Below are 9,092 nucleotides of genomic sequence, written 5' to 3'. Positions count from 1 at the left end.
GACTTCCCCTTTTCTTTTTCTGTTGCTAACTTTTCTCTCAAGTGCATTACATTCAAAGTACAGTTAGGGCTGATTTTTGCAAGGCAGATTCCCCCCCCGCCTTTACTGGAAGCACCTAACGTTGTTGGTTGCCCAGTTCCGTAGGACTGCCTGAAGCGTAGGCTTCTGTCCTGGATGAGGAAGAGTGATAGCTCCTAGCCAGTAGTTTATCATTGTACACTTATCAATCATCTGATATAAATTTCCTATATGTATGTGATAAGCACATATGTTTGATACTGTGAAAGTGTAGCCCTTAATCAAAGATTCATCTGAAATTATTTTGTCCAAATTAGAATACAGCAATGTATAGGTTTTTATTTGCATCTATGAACAAAGTTTTTCATAGACAAACATTATTTTTAAACACTCACTTAGAAATAAGTCCAGCAACTCCACAATAACAAAAGTGCAAATATTGAACATATAAAATTAGATTATTAACCACACAAATGTAATCTTTCCAAAGATTGAATTGGATAACTATAACATAATTTATATTTTTAATTAAAACAAAATGCAATACATTTGCTCATAAAATCAATAGAACAAAATTTTCTAAATTTCTATTTAAATTATTTCTAGATATGTTGTTAATAGCAAGTATATTTGCACTGCTGTAAATTTGCAGTTTACAAATTAAGTTACAATTTAGAGTATTACAAAAGCGTTTTGTACAATTCAGATATGTTTAAATGTAAATAGTACCCAGTGCTATGAACAATTATGAAAGAGAGAAAAATCACTATTTTTAAAAGAAGCTGAAATAGCAAAATATAGTGATCTTCAAGCATAAATTTTGATGGACTTGTAGGGAGTTAGATTTTCCTTTTATTAAGTCATTGTGGGTTGCATCTGCCTGTAGTGTGCATGCGATAGTGCATGCTTACACCGTTCACAGTAAGTAAAGGGAATGAGAGAATTTGGCCCCAGTAAGTTACTTCTAAATTACTTTATTTGCAAATAGTTTCAACATTCAGATTTTATTTTAAGTAGTTCCCTATAGACTCTCTAGAAAGATTATAACTAAGACTCAGAAGAGGGTTGCTGAGGAAACAAATATGTGAACAAGGCAAATCAGAAACATAGCTATAATTTCAGAAAATATTCTTTTAAATCCTTAGGAATACTTTGAAAATTCATTATGCAGTAGAATATTTTGTAGGTTAGACGTAATACAGTCTTAAGTAGCACAACATACTCTTAAGATGCACTTTTAAAATTATCAGGTAGAATTTTTAATATATTCACTCCTTTTTAATATTCCTTTAAGTCCTGCAATACCACAACGGAGAACATGTTAGGAAAATGTGCTTTATCATGCTGTGTGTTTGCAGTTCACCAAATATCCAGAATGAGTGACCAAGATGACCTTAACTTCTGCTTTTCTTTACTAGTGTCATTAATCTGATTCAGAAAGCAGGCAGTAAAATGTTGTCTTTAATGAATGCTACAGTAAGAAGTAATAAGTATTTATTAGAACAATTAAACAGTTTCTCGTTTTTAATGAAATTTAATATGTATTTACTACTGTGCTTGTGCACACATGCCTCTGATAATTTAGAGAACAAGACAAATAAATATCTTGAGTATATTATTTGCTGTTTCCTGTAAATTTGTATGAGTTCAAAGATACCTAATAATAGAACAATCCCAAAGTGCTAGGCACTATGCGCTTAGGAAGGAAGTAATGAGAAATCATTTTAAGCTGTTACATTGATATCATCGTCATGTCTTACAGGACTGTATTAGAATTAATTGCTAAAGACCATTAAGTTTGTTATTAAATGCAGAAATCTTATGCAGGATAAAAGGAGGGTAGAGTTTCACTGCCATTACATAGTCCACATTTCTGGGCTTTTGGAGCAATTGAAGGAACTTTGGGGAATAATTTGCTGCTTTCTTCTAAATAAAGCAATAAATGCCATATGAATTTATGCATCCTTAGGGAAATGAAGAGTTATTCAGGTCTCTTGCCATAATTGCTATTTGTTTTAAAGTTCTCTAAGTGTTTGACTGACTTGGAACCAATATCGTGTTTTCTAGGAATGCGGATTTCATGAAAGTCAGTGGGACTTCCTATAATTATAATTTCTGCAAGAGTTTTTTCTACAAAGAAAACTTTAAACCCCATGCAAGCTCCCAGCACTGTGAAACAATAGAAAAAAAAAATAGGAGAAGTACTAACATTCCCAAAAAGTGCTTATGTGAGTGAGGAGCTAATATGCCATTTTCCAAAGTAACTGAAGTTCCACTGACTGACGTTCTTCAGCTCTGGAGCTTTGGTTAGGATGTTTGCTTGGCTTCTCAAATTAAGAGCCAGAAAATCTCTCCGCCTTCTCTCCTGTTTCTGCTTAATATTCTTTCTCGGGAGACTCAAAGGCAGAGCAAGAACATGCCCTGTGCCTTAAAAAAAACAGTGCCTGGCTAGTTGCTTAAGCCTTTTACATGTACGTATGGGTTTGATGTGGACTGCACTAAGGGCTATAGATTTGGTCCAAAGGTCGCTACTGTTCATTATGTTCTTTATAGAGTTGCTAGATCAAACCCGTTTCAGAGTATTACCATATGCTAAAGTTGACTTGCTTGTATTACAAGATTTTCTTCTAGAAACCAAATCATTCGCAACAATGTTAAGTGACAGAGAAAACGTGGTCTGACACTTCTTTAAGGAGTATTTTGATGGTCTTACTGAGAGGTTACTCTCTCTTTTAGGGAATTGATAAGTTACACAAGGAAAGAAAAGAAAAGAAATGAAAAGAGGGAAAGGTTTGGGGTTTTTTTTGGTTCTCTAACTGCAGGTGGAGTTTGTAATGAAATGGAAGATGTTACTGATTTAAGGAACAAAAAAGAACAGACTGTTTTATTTCAGAGTGAATGATGAAGCTGTTTAGCTGACTGTGTTCAGTTTGCACTTCCAATATCTTTGCATGAGTAGTCAGAAGGACCTATTGGAAACCAAACAGAATACTTTAGAAGAATTAGTAAGAAACAAATGGTCCATGTATATTATTAGGAAAAAAATGCTTTTACATAAATCAGAATGCTATAATATTAAAACAGAAAGTTTCTAGAGAATCCACTAGGAAACATGAATTTTTTTCCTTCTGTTATAATTAAAAAAAAAATTGTGGACAGACCACACCTGAGTAAATCAACAAAGGCCCATTAAATTCAAGCCAAAGGAGCAAAAATGATTTGTCTTACCTGAGGGTCAAACCTTTTGTATTAATTTATTGCATTTAAGCAAGCGGCTGGCTTCTTGAATATTAGATTATTTAGATGGCAATAGTGGTTAAAAAAATACATAGGGCAAGAACATAGCACAGAGGAAAATAGAGGAGGGCTGAGAAATGGACTGTGTTTTCATCCAAGTAACAGGCATTTCCAAACATACTACTAATAATTATCCCAAAGCTGAGAGGGACTAAAATGAAAAATACTTTAGTTTTCTTACCCATTTAGGTACATCTATGCTGGAGTCTTGGAGTTATACTGCAGCAATGATGGATGGTGTCATTTAATTGTTCACAGTCCAATATCAAAAAGCATAATGGTATCACCAGATACCACAATCCTATTAAATCTGAGGGCAAGGAGGTTTTAAGAGTCTCTTTCCCCTCAATAACCTTCCACTTGCCATTTGATCTAGTCTGGCTTGTGAAGGCACACCTGGTCTGGGCCCTGGGACCTGCTCCTTGGTGGAGTCTGCAGCACTAGAACTCCTTCCTTGTTCACAAGGAGCTGGAGCAAGGGCTTCCAGCACCTCCTGCCCTTCATCCGGGAAGCCACCGTAGTGCTGCTCGCGTAGGAGGAATGGAGAGGTGAGCACTTCCCCGTGCGGGATGGCAGGGGACGGGAGAGACCACCTTGAATCCCTTGCTGCTGATGGGGAAGGCAATGCAGGGTACCTCCTCTGGGGAGGAGGGCTGAAGTGGCAGAGGGATTACAGGACTGGACGTTGCAGAGTGGAGCACAGAAGTAGTGTTGTCAGAGAATGGTACTTGTAAGCACTAAAACTTTGGTATCAGCTTGTACTGCACACGTTTAGCATGAAGTTCTGCCACTCTGGTATTGGGGTATCACCTGTAGCTGTGTTGCAGTATGCCTTGCAGATACAGACCATCAGGGGTTAACCAAGAAGCTTTGGGGGATATAGGCTATAAAGTCCTGCCTTTAGAAGATGCTGGATGTCCAAATGAGTCTGAACGTCAAAGTGATGATCACAAAATAATGCTGAAGAGTATCAAAACAAAAAAATAGTTCACAAAATAAAGAATTACCTTGTAGAAGTTTGTTATTAGGATCACTAGTTCTAGCATGATACATTCATTGCAACTTCATACAGAATCTTTCTATGCATAGTTATTTCATTGACTGGCATGGTTATGGACATTTTGGCTGCATATTTGATTGTTGCCTTCTAAAACAAATTTTGATTGAAGACACAGTGTTAATGGGCAACTTAGAACTTAATCAAGATGTCTGCATAGTTCTAATCTTTCTACTGATGTATATGCACTTGCTTTTGCCCCCCAAAATAAAGTTACAAGTGTTTGAAGTTCTAAAATCAAGAGATTGAAAATCAGAGAAAAAACAGAATGAAATAGGACTCACTGAAATCAGTGGGAAAACTCCCCCTTAACTTCCACAGAACTAGGCTTTTAATGGTAATTCTTAGGGTAAGAAAAATGACCTATCTCAAATTACAGTGATGAGCACTGAACTCGGAACCAGAAAACTGAATCTACACCATATCCCTGCTCTGAAACAGTCTTGAAGAAGATCAATTTACAAACAGGCAAACAGGAAAGGTTTCCCTCCTTTGCAATAAAGATCTAAGGATTTAATTTATACTGATATAATAATGTTGGAATTGTGTTCATACTACATCTTCACTATTCCCATACAATGCATTATAAACTGAAATCAGCTGGAAAGAGATTAATTTCAGGATAAGGATTGTCTTTAGTGCTTTAACATGTCCACAGAATGGTGGTGCTGGTATTGTTACGATGAAACTTTTCCATGTGGATAGACTATCAAACAGAAGAGAAACTTAGCAAGCCTGCAATGAGATAGTATCAAAGATGGATATTTGCTGTTCTTTAAGTTGGCTAGGATAGGGGACAATTGTGATTTCCTATACAGACCAGATGTAGAGGTGGAAAGTAGAGAAAGTGGATAAAAATAGAGATATGAGAACATGAAACAAGAAATGAAAGCTAACTTCCTAATAATGAGGTCAGAAAAATAAACAAATTCAAATTTATGCCCTTTTTTAGTATTGCACCAGCTCATCAAGACTGGTAATTGTAGTTTTTCTTTAATAAGCAGCACTAGAACACTCAGACTCTCCCAAAGATACATATATAGTAACTAGTATGCAAATGTTATATTTTTCATGGACAGATTTTTATGCCCAAGTGTTGATAACTAGAAGAAAGTACATAATAGAGAAACTATAGAACTAGCATTATTTCAAGAATTTTCTCTTGTTTTGTACTTCAAAAATACTCCTCTTAAATCACCATTGTAATATAAAATATTTTCTTCAAAGTACAGTAATACCATTTGAAGATTTAGTTCTTTTTAAATCAGACTATCCGTGCACAATAAAGTTACCAGACTAACACTTTCTGTAACTGCAAAAATTGTGTTCCTTCCCTTTTATGTTAGTGCTTCAGCTTCCAGGTTCCCAACATCTTTATTTGCCTGGGATGTTTGTTCTGTTTTTGATAGATCATCACGGAGGAGGTGCTGGGACAGCCGGTTACCACAACCCCACAACCGCCCCTCCTTCTAGGAACAGGTGCTGCTCTTACCACCTTGGGTTTTTTTTGTTGTTGTTGTTTTAACTAATTTTGTTTAAACTTCATTTTGTAAAATGAAGTTAAATTCCAAAATGACCAAAATTCAAAATTTTCTACTATACAATACTCTACTTGTACTCTACTACAGTAGTGGGATTCTGCAGGATTTTGAATGTATAAGTGTAGGTAGCAGCTCAACGGTACCAGATAAGCTACTACTGTCTTAAGATGCTAACTGTGATCTCTGTAGAAGCAACATTATAAAACAGAAGCCTTCAAACATCCTTTAGTATTTGGGATATGTTTAGACACTGCACCAAAGTGATTCACGGGGTAGCACACACCCCCGGCTCAGGATACCTGAGGTTTTCAGGAATTAGTTGGGTTTTGTTACCTTGATAGATAGAAGTTGAATTCATGACATAGGTTTAATGAGACACAGTTTAGGATAAATGAAAATTTATAGAAAAGATTTCATTACTTTATAACAAAATTTGTAAGTTTTCCCCATGCACTGTTAAAGATTTTGAAAAGCAGACAAGCTAGCATTGAAGGAAGAAAATATGAAAGATTTCTACCTGCCATTGGATTAGCCATTGATTTTTCTGGCTGAGAATGGTCTTTTCACAGCTACTGATTACCAGGCAACCACAAATGAGCTTGATTCAAGATCCACTGTAGAGCATATGTGTGTGTGTGTGGGGGGGGGGGGAACGACACTAATAAACTAAGAATGAACAATCTTGTTTGGAAATAGGCAATTGAGGGATAATGCAAAGACTTACATTATACATAGGAGAGAAATGCTAACAGCAACCATTACCTCACATTTCACCTAAACTACCTAATGTGTTTTCTTGTAAGAAAAGTACTTCTTAATTTTGGTGCAACATTCTGTTGTATACAGACCAGCAATGTGGACTTACTTTGCTTTCTAAGATGGGAGCTTTAAGCCCAGAGAAGATCTTCTGGTGCTAAATTGCTACGCTGCATAAACAAACAGTTTAAGCAGAATGTTCACTATCACCAAATCTGCTACAGTAAATGAACTTTAGACCTGGAAAAATGCAACTGAGCACTGATTACTTTCTCCAATAGCTAATCAGAAGCATTTGATTGCTTAATGATCTTTCAGCTCAAGTCAAACACTGTTTCATACATAAGCAAAAGAAGTTTTATATACAAGTACATGAGTTAGTTTGTTTTAAACAGGCAAACATTCACTAAATCTGCACCAAGACTTCTTCCACCACCACATAAACATGCATTCTTTACAAGCTGGTTCTTGCATGTAGCCAAGCTGTGTCTTCCTCAGCTGTTTTGCCTTACTGGAAATTAAGGCTTCATTATAAAGAAGATTTTAAAATCAGCCTAGCATCTGAAGAGTAGAGATAGCTGAATGATTCATGCAGAAACTAGCTTTGAAGAGGGATGTATAGGTGCTAGGGAGATGCATTCATACCTCACCCTGCACATTTAATGGTGTTTTTCTTGTTTTTAAAGGAGTTACAGCAGCAGGAAAATTTCTCTTTAAAGCGCTATCAATCTACACCCCTCTCCTGCTTCACTATAGCCTCTTGGACAAGATTTGATAAATGCCACATTCACTACTAAGTCTGCAGGCCACAAAAACAGAGGCTGATCTCAGAGTTAGAAAAAGGATTATGAGACTCAACTCAGGAGAGGATTAAGACATCTTCTGAAGAACTCCTAGCAGAGGACAGTACAACCAAGACATACCAATTTCAGGCTAATAGCTGATAAACACCCTCACAGATATTTAAGTCTTCTGCAGAATGTAGAAACCTTCAATTGAGACGATGAGCAGAGTCAGGACTCAAGTCGTTCAGTACCTGATGTGAAATAAAGTCCAAACAAACTGACTTGCCAGAAGACTTGCTGCATCTCGTTGTTCGCGTATCTTGAAAGGCAAAAAGATGTCATTCCTCCAAATGGCTTTTACACTGAGGATCTCCAAGATTTCTTCTGTTTATCTTCTTATTTGTGTACTTAGTGGTCAGGATCCCATGAACTTCTATTGATTCATTTACAGCAAACTAAAGAGTCAAGTTCCATTTTTTCCCCCCCAGCTTCATAATTATACCAGCACAACCGATAGTGAAGTTGGACAGGGATGAGGAAGTGGGAACATGACATTTTTCAAGTCAGCTACTGCCAAGGGAAAGAAACTGCACTCCAAGCAAGTCTGTGGTCAACAGGTCTAACAAAGGCACCACACTTCAGTTACTTCAGTTACAAGTTTTTGTGGGGCCCGAAAATCAACAAAATGGTGGTGGTGGGAAACCGCTACATATACCAAGAGTTAAAAATCAAAGCTGTTCAAATTGAAGTGACCTGAAGAGTAATCTAAAATTTAGTTTAATTTGATCTAGCACTACAGTGCTAAAATATATAGGTAACAGCCACTTTCTAGCTCTTTTGTTCCTTTTCTTATGTGCTTGACACAAACTGAGCTTTTATAGACCCAGTAAGGCCACTTGAATTTTAATTCCTATGCAACTCAGAACATTGTTCATTAAACAACTTGCAGAGGATTCTCAATGTTTGAGATAATCTCAGAGAAACTAGCCAACATCCTTACAACAAGCCTCTGAAGATTAGTTAATTAGGCTCAAAGCAAATTAGAAAATAGAGAAACCACAGAAAAATCTACAGTTGTGACGTATTTAAGCGCCATAAGAACTGCAAAGCTGGTTTCAACTTACAGACAAAACCATGAATAAGTGTCAGAACTGCTGGTAAATGACTCATGGAAATATAGTCAAGACACTAACATTTAGGTCACTACAACTGGAAAACACTTTTGAGAAACTATTTGCAATCTTGTGGAAACACTACAAATTAACTAGAAAATAAAACTATCAAATTCTGCACTTTCAGGACCCAGAAGCACTGTTTCAAGACATGATGAAACATTATTTTTTAGAACTTATTTTGCATTGTTAAGCAAAAGAAATCAAGTTATAGGAATCAGCAGAATAAATAATTGCTATTTTTTGCAGATTAAGTCCCTGGAATAGTCAAATGCATTTTTTTTGTTGTTGTTGTTACAGCCTCTAAATGGATAAACACCCTCCCTTCTTGAATGATTGCACGCTTTGCAATTGCCCATAGCTCTTTCTCTTCAGAAATTATAGCAGAAGTCACACATTGAGTTTTAACATCTATCATGATTTTTAACATCCATCAAGATGTCAAATAGCTAGCTGCTTTTATTTA

This window comes from Apteryx mantelli, chromosome 10, assembly GCF_036417845.1.
Source record: "Apteryx mantelli isolate bAptMan1 chromosome 10, bAptMan1.hap1, whole genome shotgun sequence".
NCBI classification, from domain to species: Eukaryota; Metazoa; Chordata; class Aves; order Apterygiformes; family Apterygidae; genus Apteryx; species Apteryx mantelli.
This window is presented reverse-complemented; position numbering follows the sequence as displayed.